Source organism: Narcine bancroftii, chromosome 8, assembly GCF_036971445.1.
Source record: "Narcine bancroftii isolate sNarBan1 chromosome 8, sNarBan1.hap1, whole genome shotgun sequence".
Lineage (NCBI taxonomy): Eukaryota > Metazoa > Chordata > Chondrichthyes > Torpediniformes > Narcinidae > Narcine > Narcine bancroftii.
Genome location: NC_091476.1, coordinates 174,364,138 through 174,377,125, shown reverse-complemented (window position 1 = coordinate 174,377,125; position 12,988 = coordinate 174,364,138). Strand labels below are relative to the sequence as shown.

At 42.4% G+C, this 12,988-nt stretch overlaps 1 protein-coding gene across 1 annotated transcript in view; it reads right to left on the bottom strand.

The window, feature by feature from the left end:
* LOC138741594 (protein tyrosine phosphatase type IVA 2-like) overlaps window positions 1-12,988 on the bottom strand; it is a 106,909-nt gene that overhangs the window by 73,831 nt on the left and 20,090 nt on the right. The window lies entirely within an intron of this gene.

The window sequence follows — 12,988 nt, the reverse complement described above, 5'->3', positions numbered from 1 at the left end:
GTGGTTGAGGCGGGAACATTGGTTACATTTAAGGAAAGACTGGATTGTTACATGGATAGGAGAGGACTGGAGGGTTATGGACCAGGTGCTGGTCAGTGGGACTAGGAGGGTGGAGATTTGTTACGGCATGGACTAGTAGGGCCGAACTGGCCTGTTCTGTGCTGTAAGTGGTTATAGGAAGAACACATAAACCTTTGGTAAAGATGGGAGCAAATATTCATCCATTGGAGTCCTTTGGTTGTAGCAGCTGTTTGAATAAAGTTGTGTGAAACACCCATGGTGTCGCCCAGGATGAAGAGATGGTTGATGTGGCTCACCTTTGGGGTAATTCTGTTTAAGTGTCTCATTATCCTTGCTGACCAAGAGTCGCCCAGTCAGAGGCTTTATCTGTAAACTTAGGGGAGGGGTGGCTAATCATGCTATTGTTCATCTTTTAGGTGGCTCCATGGAGGGAGTGGAACCTGCAGATGCAACAACAGTTAAATATTTTAGAAGAATATGACTGAAAATAAGGTAAAATGCTTCAGGTTTATATATTCATGCAAATGAAGTTTGTCCAATGTAGCATTTTTGTCGTTTAAACTGTTTATTCTGAATGCAGGTGTATTAGTTGGACATTATAAGAGCAAGTCTCAAGCAACTGGAAAATACACTTCTCCAACATCTGTTATTCCCCAAAGGTGCTGGATACAAGGGATTTTACTGCATTACACAATAGTGGAAATAATCTTTCAAGGGGACCCGGACAAACATTTCAGAGAAAATAATTTGCAGGTCCATGTTGGAAAGAACGACTAGGATTTCTCCAACGCCACTTTGTTTTTACAAAAGACCTGTATTAGTCCCTTTTTTCTGCTAACTGAAAGAAATCCAGAGGATTTTTGCTTTTACAATAAAAGCATCCCAAGCAGCGAGAGTGGCACTGCCAAGCTCCTTCTCTGGGAATTATACTCAGCATCAAGCCGCCTGCCATAGCTTGAACAGAAGATGACCCTCTTCCTCTCTCTCCTACACTGCAGTCTTCTGTACCTCCCACCTCAATCTTTGCTGATTCAGCCTAAATCACCACCACCACGTCTCAGCCTTCCAGTGTGCTCGCCGGCTTCCCAATTTTGGTAAGTGAAAGTATACTGTACATACATTATTTCTACAGGCTGTGTATTTATCATATCATTCCTGCTTTTAATATATGTTAGTTTTATTTTAGGTTTTGTGTGTTATTTCGTGTGAACGCTCAAAAAAATTTCCTTTATAAATTAATAAAAATAGCTTTATGCTATTTCGGCTTACATTACTTTCAGATAGCGGGGGGTTACACATACATCAGAAGGCTCTTTATCAACTACAGTTCAGCATTTAACAACATCATCCCCATAAAATTGATCAGCAAACTCCAAGACCTGGGAGTTAACACCCCACTCTGTAATTGGATCATGAATGTCCTCACATCCAGACCATAATCAGTGAGGATTGGTAAGAACATCTCCTCCACAATCTCCATCAGTACCAGAGCACCACAAGGCTGTGTTCTTAGCCCCCTCTTCTACTAACTTTACACCTACGACTGTGTAGTTCAGTACGACAATAACACTATCTACAAATTTGCCGACGATACCATGGTAGTGGGTTGTATAAAGGAAGGGGATGAGTCATACAGGAGAGAGAGTGAAAACTTGGCTGAATGGTGCACCAACAATATAATGTCGCCAAACTAAGGAGCTGATTGTTGACTTCAGGAATGGAAAGCCAGAGGTATACAATCCAATGATCATTGGGGATCAGAAGTGGAGAGGGTTAGCAAATTAAAGTTCTTGGGAGTCAATATCTTGGAGGATCTTTCCTGGACCCAACACACCAATGGCATCGTGAAGAAAGCACATCAGCGCCTCTACCTCCTCACGAATTTTGGAGGTTCGGTATGACCCCAGAAACCCTAGCAAATTTCTACAGAGGTGTGGTGGAACGTGTGCTGATGGCTGCATCACGGTCTGGTATGGGGACACCAATACCCCTGAGCAAAAAGCCCTCCAAAGGGTAGTGGACACAGCCCAGGACTTCAAAGGCAAAACCCTCCCCACTATTGAGTACATCTACAGGGAACGCTGCTGTCGGAGAGCAGCAGCAATCATCAAAGACCACACCACCCAGCACATGCTCTGTTCTTGCTGCTGCCACAAGACTCACAGGTTCAGGAACAGCCAATACCCCTCCACCATCAGACTCAACAACAAACTCAGAGACTAACTTAAGGACTTTCAGTTCTGCACTTTATTAATTTTATTTTTTATTCTCGCTGTTTTGCAGTCCAATTTTCTTTCTTTACATGTGTACGCTGCGTACGTTTTTTTGTTGCACTACCAATTAGTGGTCATTCTGCCTCGTCCGCAGGAAAAAGAATCTCAGGGTTGTATGTGATGTCGTGTATGTACTCTGACCATAAATGTGTATATTTATTGAAAAAAAAATAATTAAAGTTTTAAATAAGTTTAAAATTCCAAATGCTCTCCAAAGGAACACACAACTCCTTGGAAGCAAGCATTCAGCCAGTGGAGCATCCCAGTCGTGCCCTACCTGCAGCAGCTGCTTGAATAAAATTGTGTTTGAATAAAATGGTGGTGCCCAGGATGAAGAGCCGGCCAATGCCGCTCGCCAATGGGTGACTCTCCCAAAGTGTCTTCCTATCCCTGCCTGGTAAGATTCTTTATCTTAATTAGTATTAGGTAAGTTAGTAAGGCTTTATCAGTAAACTTGGGGGAGGGGGGGTGTTAATAATGACAGCGGCATTGTTAGTGTAATGGCTAGCACAATGCTGTTGCAATGCCACCTACTGGGGTTCTAATTTAAAGGAAGGTGTACCGAGAGCCTGAATGACTCCCCTCAGTGGAGTGGCATTGAGGGCCCGACTGAGACACTTGCGTAGAGATGAGTCGAGTTACTCCGAGGGCCTGACCAAGACACTTGCGTGGAGGTGAGTTAGGTTGCGTCTAGGGCCTGACCGGGACACCAGGTTGAAGAGCCGGACGGTGACTCTCCCAAAGTGTCTCCCTATCCCTGCCTGATAAGAGCTTTTATTTTGATTAGTAAACTTGGGTGAGGGAGGTTAATTATGATGGTGAGACTGTTTAGTGTTGCAGAAAGCACAACTCTTTTACAGCGACAGAAAGCAGGGTTCTAACTTCAATTTTGGAAGTTACTTGATTAAAGTGAACTTTACATAACTAAAGACTGCAATCCTGATTTTTTTTTACAAATTACTTTTTGCACCATCTTTTGTCTTTTACACAGTGTATTCTTAATTCAGGTGGATTAGTTATGCATTGTAAGAGTGAGTGTCAGACATCAGGAAAATTCACATTTCCAGCATCTGTGATCCCCACAGGTGCCCGATAATGGGGATTTCACTGTGCGCCCACACACACAAAACATAAGATACTTAATGTTGGACAGCAACGTTTTCTAACATAATTTATCTGATATCTGCATTAAATGTTTGAATTATCATATTTGATGGTATACAAGACCCATTTTTTCTCTAAAAATTGGCTCAAAATTACCCCCCACCAACCACCCCCCCCCCCCGCCCCGTCTTATATCTGAAGTTGAAATGGAGCAGTTCACCGGCTACTTGCCCATCTTCAAGAAGCCCACGTAGATACTTCAGCTGTCCAGGAAGTGGGCCTGCAGCTTTGCAGACCACCTCCCTTTGGGTGGCATGTGCTCTCTGGAGACGTTGCCGCTACTCACTTCCCTCGGTGAGAAGAGCGACCATGGCTGCCACTGCAAGCAGTGCCACAGCTGTGTTTGCAGTACTTGCATCAGTCACTTGCTTTGAGGGGAGCACTGAGCCTCCGTGATCAGGCTCCACCCTGAGCCTTCACTCGAAGAGCACAGCCCCCCCCCTCCCAATGAGCAAATTGAAAGAGGCACAGGGGCAGGTGGCAGTGAACAAGCGGATGGTTGAGCTGAGGGGCCAGCCTGCTCCCCACGACGGTGGGCCTGGCCCGTTGGCCTGGTGACCAGCCTCCCCTCTTCCCTCAAGTGGGCATGCATGTGCCTTGGCATACCTGTCAATCAATCAGCAGGACCTGTTCCCCATAGCAGTGGGCCCGGTCTGTTGCCATGGTGACTGTCTGTCTCCCTCCCTCATCCCAATGCACCTGTCAATCATTTGCACGGCATTTGCATGGTGGGGGGCAAACGGCCTGAGCCTTGGCCTGCAGCGGGTAGGAGGACATGTTGCTACTCTTGCTCATGGACAAGGCTGATGGCAGGCCACAAGCAAGCGTGAGTGGTTCTCTGTCTCACCCCAACACAGTGAAGAACTCCAGTGAGTGGAGTAGCGACAAATTCGGCTTCGACATCTCGGCCCTCAAGGCTGGAGGGTTTCCATGGAGGAAAGTGAAGCCACGCACATGTGCATTATCTACAAGGGGCCTACAGAAGGAACCCGTTTGCTAACTTACTGGTAAATAGATAAAAAATGTTTTCTTAATATTCCCTGCTGAAATGGGAATATTAAAAATGATTTCAGGGATTCAATGTAATAAACAAGCAGAGACATGAACATACAAATACTGAAAATGGAAAAATCAGGTAGCTTCTTTTCCCTTCTGGTTAGAATAATGGAATTTGTTCCCCTAAATGATGGGACAAATGAAGTTTTCAAGACGATGAATTGAACGTTCTTGTTGGATAAGAGTATTAAGGGAGATGCATCAAAGAGAGGAAAACCAAGTGGAGCTACTCAAAACTGGATCCAGAAAATGAAAGATCAACACCCGCAGCTAAGCTTTAAACCTTCAATGGGATGTTAGAAAGAAGTAATGTCACACACAGTGCAGAATTTATATGGTAAAACACATATTTAATGATGAGTCCCCCCCAGTTTAGCTTATAATTTTACACTCCACTTTTCTGCCAAATGACAAGTGTATAAACCATTCTGCCCATAGTCTGCAGAGACATCGTTTCTATCAACTCGAATTACTCTATGACAAAATGCTGAAGTACAATGAATCGGATTGGTGTAACTGAAAATCAGATGCTTCCCCCATAGTTGCAATACCTGGTGCAAAATAACGCACGCACGGAGAGGTGTGGAGCTATCTTTTCTTGACAGGTTATGAAACTGGTTTAGCATCAATGTTCTGGAGTTAAAATCCCTCAATGATCATTTGTAAAGTGCATTAAATTTGATAACTTGTGGACTGGCATTAAAAAAAACCTCTAAACTGCAATTATGTCGTAAAAACTACTTTATGCCAGCGAGAAGGAGCTTGTCTAACCTTTTGTGCTCTTTAGTAAAATATCGCCATACTAATGTCACCTACAATCGTAAGAAAAATTGCTTATTTTAAAAAGGCATAAAAAGTACTTTTTGAATGCAGGAGTTAGGATGTCATTTTACAACCTTGAGTATTGTGTACAGGCCTGGTCACCTTGCTATGGGAAAGGTGTCATTGTGTGTACAGGCCTGGTCACCTCGCTATGGGAAAGATGTCATTGTGTGTACAGGCCTGCTCACTTCGCTATGGGAAAGATGTCATTGTGTGTACAGGCCTGCTCACTTCGCTATGGGAAAGATGTCATTGTGTGTACAGGCCTGCTCACTTCGCTATGGGAAAGATGTCATTGTGTGTACAGGCCTGGTCACCTCGCTATGGGAAAGATGTCATTGTGTGTACAGGCCTGGTCACCTCGCTATGGGAAAGATGTCATTGTGTGTACAGGCCTGCTCACTTCGCTATGGGAAAGATGTCATTGTGTGTACAGGCCTGCTCACTTTGCTATGGGAAAGATGTCATTGTGTGTACAGGCCTGGTCACCTCGCTATGGGAAAGATGTCATTGTGTGTACAGGCCTGGTCACCTTGCTATGGGAAAGATGTCATTGTGTGTACAGGCCTGCTCACTTCGCTATGGGAAAGATGTCATTGTGTGTACAGGCCTGGTCACCTCGCTATGGGAAAGATGTCATTGTGTGTACAGGCCTGCTCACTTTGCTATGGGAAAGATGTCATTGTGTGTACAGGCCTGGTCACCTCGCTATGGGAAAGATGTCATTGTGTGTACAGGCCTGGTCACCTTGCTATGGGAAAGATGTCATTGTGTGTACAGGCCTGCTCACTTCGCTATGGGAAAGATGTCATTGTGTGTACAGGCCTGGTCACCTTGCTATGGGAAAGATGTCATTGTGTGTACAGGCCTGCTCACTTCGCTATGGGAAAGATGTCATTGTGTGTACAGGCCTGCTCACTTCGCTATGGGAAAGATGTCATTGTGTGTACAGGCCTGGTCACCTCGCTATGGGAAAGATGTCATTGTGTGGAAAATGTACAGTTTCATCAAAAGCATGCAACTGGGACTGAAAGATTTCATTTATAAGGAGAAACAGGGACTTTTTTTTCCATCTGGTGTCAGAGGCAAAGGAGAAACCCTGCTAAAGGTATACAAAATGATGGATAAAGTGATTGGTCCTAAAGAAAGGCAGTTTAAAATGTTGAGGGCAAAGATTTCAGGATAAAGAGGAAGGTAGAGAATCTGGAAGGAGCTGCCGGAGGAAATGGTAACGGCAGTAACAATTATAAAATTTAAAGGACATTTAGATAGGGAGATGGATGGAAAATGTTAATCTTAGAGGGATATGGGCTAAATGCAGGGAAATGGGACTAGCTTAGTCAGCATAGACAAGTTGGACCAGAGGGTCTATTTCCATGCTGTGGAACTCAAATGTAGAGAAAAATACAGATATTGAAAATCTAAAATTCAATTTTAAAAAAATGCCATAAGCACTCAGCAGGACAAAGAAGAGAAATAGAGGGAGTTTTCAGTGCAAATTCAAATGTTCAAAGGATCTTAGACTTAACGTTAGCCATTTCTTGTCCCACAGATTCAGCCTGATCTGTAGAGAAGCATAGGGAATTTGGAATGTTGATATACTCCATGTGGTATCACAACACACAGTTAAGGCATTTAAGAAACTTTGGCTGTGACCTAGAATGCAGTGGTGCCAGAAATATGGAAAGTACTAGTTAGTGCTGGATACAGCTCTGATCATCACCCAAGAAAAATGTGATGAAAGGTTTACAAGGATGTTTCCAGAACTCCAAACTTTTTAATTTGTCGAGACAGCTGGGATAATTTACCGTGGAACAAATAGGACTGAAGGATATTTTAATATTATGAGAAGCTGCTGTAGGGTGAAGAGGGCTACATATCCCTTAGCTGAGGAAAGGGAAACAGAACATAAAGCAGTAGGATTATAGGCTGGCACAGATATAGGGGCAAATGAACTTTCTGAGGTGTAATTTGTGATTCTATGAGTTAATTATAGTGAACAGTGTGTAAAATTAAGAAAACGTTTTCAACTTTGTTAAGAACAGTTCCTTGGCTCTTAGTTCAAAGTGGCTGGACAAATGACACAGCACATGCTACTGGTGAGTCATTTCCCAGTATGTTAACCAGGCTAGTGAAGCAAATCCATGATATAATCTCTTAACAGCATCATATCTATTCTTTTCCAAGGTCACATTGCTTGCAAAAATTGCATTTTCAACAGGAAACTTGGTACAATACATTTAATTTGAACAATTAAACATTCACAAGAGAGCTGAAAGTGGACATTGATAATGTCATCAATTTAGGGACAAATTAGTCCCATTTCATTATGTTTTGTCCTTTAATTTACTTGTAATGACAGAATTTCCAAGAAACCAATAAGCAGCTGTCAAATGACTTGATGATAGAATTTCCAACTCTCAATTATTTAAAGTATTTGGAAAGAGACCAGGTTAAATCTCTGGATGTAGTGACCTATTGCTCCAGCTGACTTGGCAAAAAGTCATGCTGCTAAGAATCAGATTTCTTGAATTCGGGATGCCAAAGTCTGCTACGTCTGTCACTCCTCTCCCTTTCACATTCACCACTTCTGGAGTGCCCAGTGTGATAGGACGCTGGGAATGGGATCAGGGTTGATTGTGATGTTATCTACTGTCATAGGATCAACAGTCAAGATTCAAACACAGAATAACAGCATAACATAAGAAACAGAAGACATAATCAGAGCTTTCTAACTCCATTCTCGAGAATTCTTATTAATACTTTTGTTATTCAAGTAGTTGATATCACAAAGACCTGTGTCTGGACAGTGTCTGAGGTCATTAACGCCAGGTACAGGTTGGTGCAATTAACATTTTGCACCAGCTAGACCTCACACAATAAAAATTACACAAATCAAAGCCAGAAATTTCAGAAATGTGCTTTAGGTGTGGTGTGGAGATTGGAACCTTTGTCCACTCCACCTGGCTATATACAAAGGTGAGACCCTTCTGGGAAGAAGTGGAGGACATTTTTTTAAAATTACAAAAGTGGATTTTCCACAAGATCTGGAGTTGTGCCTTTTGGGATATAATGGAAATGTGACTGTCCAAATATCAAATTCAGTTCGTGAAGGTCGCCATGGTGGTAGCCAAGAAGTGTATAAAGGTTACATAGAAGTCCAACTCCCAATTCAATACCACATGATGGAATATGGAATTTCAGAATTGAATTCCCTTGGAGAAAATCACTTGCAATCTAAGGGGGAAACATGACACATTCATAAAATGTGGCAGCCATATCTGAAATACATGGGCATGTAGATTGACTAGCTCCCCTCCCCTCCGCTCGAAATATAGATATTATAAAAAGCTGTCCTAGTAGGGAAAAGATTGGAGTTAAGGAAGTGGAATATGGCACAGGCGTGTTTTCTTTTTAGCTTGTTTTATTTTAGTTTTTTTTTTCTTTTATTTCTTCCTTGGGTTATATAGTTAATTAGGTTGGTTTTTTTAGGTCTCTGGTGGGGGCTCTGAACCCCACCTGTATTTATATAATTTGTATGGTTATGTGTTTGGGGAAAGTGGGGGGAGGGGGGAGAAACAAAACACAGACTCTGTACGTTCCATGCATGTTGAAAACAATTGCATTGACTGTTGATATATCTTTAGGAGTTTGTAAAATAATTAAAAAATAAAATAATTAAAATAAAATATTTCCCCAAAAAAATAGTTGATATCCAGTGCTTTCAGAATTTATTGCCATGGTGACATTTGACAAAAGGGATGATTGTTAAAATGTACTTGGGATACCAATCAAATTTGATAGTGGAAACTTCTAGATAATTTAAACAAGTACTAGATTCAAAATTCCATATTTCAGCAAATTGTTTTACGTGCACTATTCAACAGGACTCATCTACTAGTCTATACTTTAAATGGATGTTATATTTAAGATCATTATAAGCTAATCGGATCATGTCATGAACTGTGTCCATTCGTCTGATCTTTTGAAAAAATTAGAGGTAGATTGTTGAAAAACAATTTTTTTTAATGTGGCTTAAAAGGGTAGATATGAAGTTGTTAACAGAATAGGTATAGGCATCGATAACCAGGAGTCACAGTCGCAAAATAAGAAGCCTGAGGGAACACGCACATGTCCACATTGATTAGAACAGCGGTGGAGAGGGTTAGTTCCTGGGATCCACATATCAGAGGAGGTCAGCACATTGAAGCAAGCGTGAAGAAGGCACACTTTCCAAGAAATCTTGAGAGATTTGGCATCTTGTCAAATACTCTTAAACTTCTAGAGCACACATGTCAAACTCAGGCCCGCAGGCCAAATTTGGCCCGTGATATAATTATATTTGGCCCGCAAGATCATATCAAATATGTATTAGAGCTGGCCCGCTGGCCGCCGCGCCAGTATAGCGCATGCACAGCGAATACTACAAATCCCAGAATGCTTTGCAAATGCGATGGCGCCGGCCCGTCAGCCCACTAATCGCCCCCACCTCCTCTCTTTACTTTCATTAGCACCTGCGACCTGTCGCCCAACTCACAGGTAATAAACCCTTGACGAAAAATGGCCAAACGAAAGACAGAAAGCAGGACCTTTCAAGACGGGTGGGAGGCAGACTATATGTTCATCATTTTAAAAGACAAACCTGTTTGTCATTGAAGCAAATTGTTATTTTTTTGACTTGGCTTGTGAAAAAAAATACATTTAAAAGGAGCTTAAAGGCTATAGAGAAATATTATTTATTGAATATTTTATTTCTCATTTGTTAATGCTTCTTCTGGAAAGAGTTTAACCAAAACTATTATTCAACATTTATTTTAATAAGAAAAAGTTTAACATTACATATGTTGAAAGAAGAGAAAACATGCAGATGTTGTTGAAAATTTTCAATCAATATTTAGTTTGGCCACGACTTAGTCCAAGTTTTTAATTTTGGCCCTCTGTGAACTTGAGTTGGACACCCCTGTTCTGGAGCATACTGTGAAAAGTATACTAACTTGTTGCATCATGGCCTGGTTTGGTAATTTGACTGCCCAGGAATGCACAAGCAGATGCAGTCAAGTTCATCACGGGCTCCGACTTGCTGACCACTGAAGACATCCATGTGAGCTGCTGCTTCAAGAAGGCAGCCGGACCCCCTCCCCCACCCCACCCCCCCCCCCAACAACTTCCCCTCACTGCTATTTTTTTTCTCCAACTACCATCAGAGGCTTCAACCTCTCCATACTACTCTAATCATCAACTATTCTGGCACCACAGAAAGGCTTGTCCGCACTATTGTAAAACCACTTTTTTGATCTTGCACTATTGTAACTGTGATTTTTACATCTACATTTTAGATTTATTAAATTTTTCCATATGGTAATGTTGGTGCATGTGTGTATGCAATAAATGATTATGAGGAGAACTTTTTTCATCAACAGATTGATGAATCTTTGGAATTCTCTATCCACAAGGGCTGTGGAGGCTCCATATCTAAACAGTTTAAAAGAGTTCTTTCTTAAATGTCTTCTTTCTTTGGCTTGGCTTCGCGGACGAAGATTTATGGAGGGGGTAAAAAGTCCACGTCAGCTGCAGACTCGTTTGTGGCTGACAAGTCCGATGCGGGACAGGCAGACACGATTGCAGCGGTTGCAGGGGAAAATTGGTTGGTTGGGGATGGGTGTTGGGTTTTTCCTCCTTTGCCTTTTGTCAGTGAGGTAGGCTCTGCGGTCTTCTTCAAAGGAGGTTGCTGCCCGCCAAACTGTGAGGCGCCAAGATGCACGGTTTGAGGCGAGATCAGCCCACTGGCGGTGGTCAATGTGGCAGGCACCAAGAGATTTCTTTAGGCAGTCCTTGTACCTTTTCTTTGGTGCACCTCTGTCACGGTGGCCAGTGGAGAGCTCGCCATATAACACGATCTTGGGAAGGCGATGGTCCTCCATTCTGGAGACGTGACCCATCCAGCGCAGCTGGATCTTCAGCAGCGTGGACTCGATGCTGTTGACCTCTGCCATCTCGAGTACTTCGACGTTAGGGATGTAAGCGCTCCAATGGATGTTGAGGATGGAGCGGAGACAACGCTGGTGGAAGCGTTCTAGGAGCCGTAGGTGGTGCCGGTAGAGGACCCACGATTCGGAGCCGAACAGGAGTTCTAGATACGAAAATAATGGTAACTTGCTTCTCATTCCCTTAGCATCAAGAAATTTATTATCTCTGTCCTGCTGCTTAAAAATATTAAATACTCATAATTGCCTATTTCCTTTTCTGCTCTCGAAGTTTCCATACATTCCCTAATTTTGACTATCACAGGAAATCCATGGACTCATGAACCGCCAGACTGAGACTATCTGCAAATTGGACGAGCAACACCTCATATTGCGTCTGGGCACTCTCCCACCTGATGGCATTAATATCTACCTCTCCGGTTTCTGTTAGACCACCCCTCCTCCCATCTATCCCTATTTCTCCTTCCTCTAGCTCGTTTTCTCTTTCTTTCCTTGTCCCTTTGTCTCCTTTCGTCCAGCTCTGCATTCACTGAACCACACCCTCCCCCAACCAATTCTCACCTTTTCCCTTCTGTCCTATCCATGTCCAATTATCACTTTTATCTGTGGTCGGTGCTCTTCCCCCTGCCCTTTCTTTACTTACCCCCAGCCTTTTAATTCAGACTGCTTTTACCTCATGCCTTGAAGAAGGTCTCAGGCACAAAATATCAGTAATAGCTCTTCACCTCCTATGGATGCTGAGAGACCTGCTGAGCTCCTCCACATTTGTCTCAACGACTGCAGACTTTCGTGTTCACTGCTTCATGCTTAAAACTAGGTGAGAAAGTAAGCTGTGAGGCGATGAATTTGCAAAAGGATGAGGAGAAATGAACATATAAAGTAGCAGGAAGACGTTGGAAAATTAGGTAATAGCTCGAATAGCGGGATCTTCGTGTACTGGTTCGTGTTGGAAGTAATTTATTCCAGGAACAGCAAGCAAATTAGGTGACAAGTGGTACATAGTGGTTTATAGTGCAGGTGGCAGAGCACAAAGGTTATACAAAGCTTTGGTGTAAACTTTGAATATGGTTTTGATTTCGATGCAGTGCCCAATGAATTCATGGCTTCCAGTATTAAAGAGTGACTAAATTATTTCCCAAAATTAGGAAAATGAATTGTTTCTTTTAAACCAGTTTTCAATATCATCAAGGATCATCCAACACCTTTAGTTAAAGTGCCATAAGACCCAGCCAAAACGAAAAAAAATTCAAGTTATAGACAAGACAGAAAAAAAGCAGAAAAGTTCCAAAGTGGGGGTTGAGGAAAACATTTTTACATACTTTTTAAGGAAACATTTTGAACTTGGTATTAATGGCAGTATCTCCTGGTTATGCAAGTTATCAAGGACTAGGAAGTGAAGATTCAGTACTGGGGGAGTCTGGGATTGTTCTTTCCTTTCATTTTGTTACTGGAGGAGGCAGCAACTCAACACGTGGTCTAACACAGTCCCAAAAACAGTCCCGCTAGCCTAGTTCAGGATGATAGTTCAGATGAGAACAAGGCAAGATTTTTTTTTAAATCAGTGTAAAAGAGAAAATTGCAGTCAAGGCTTTACCTTGAAGCTCTGCGCTACTTGCATCTTACACAAAAATTGCAATTAAGAGGCAATCTTAATAAAAAAAATTGAGA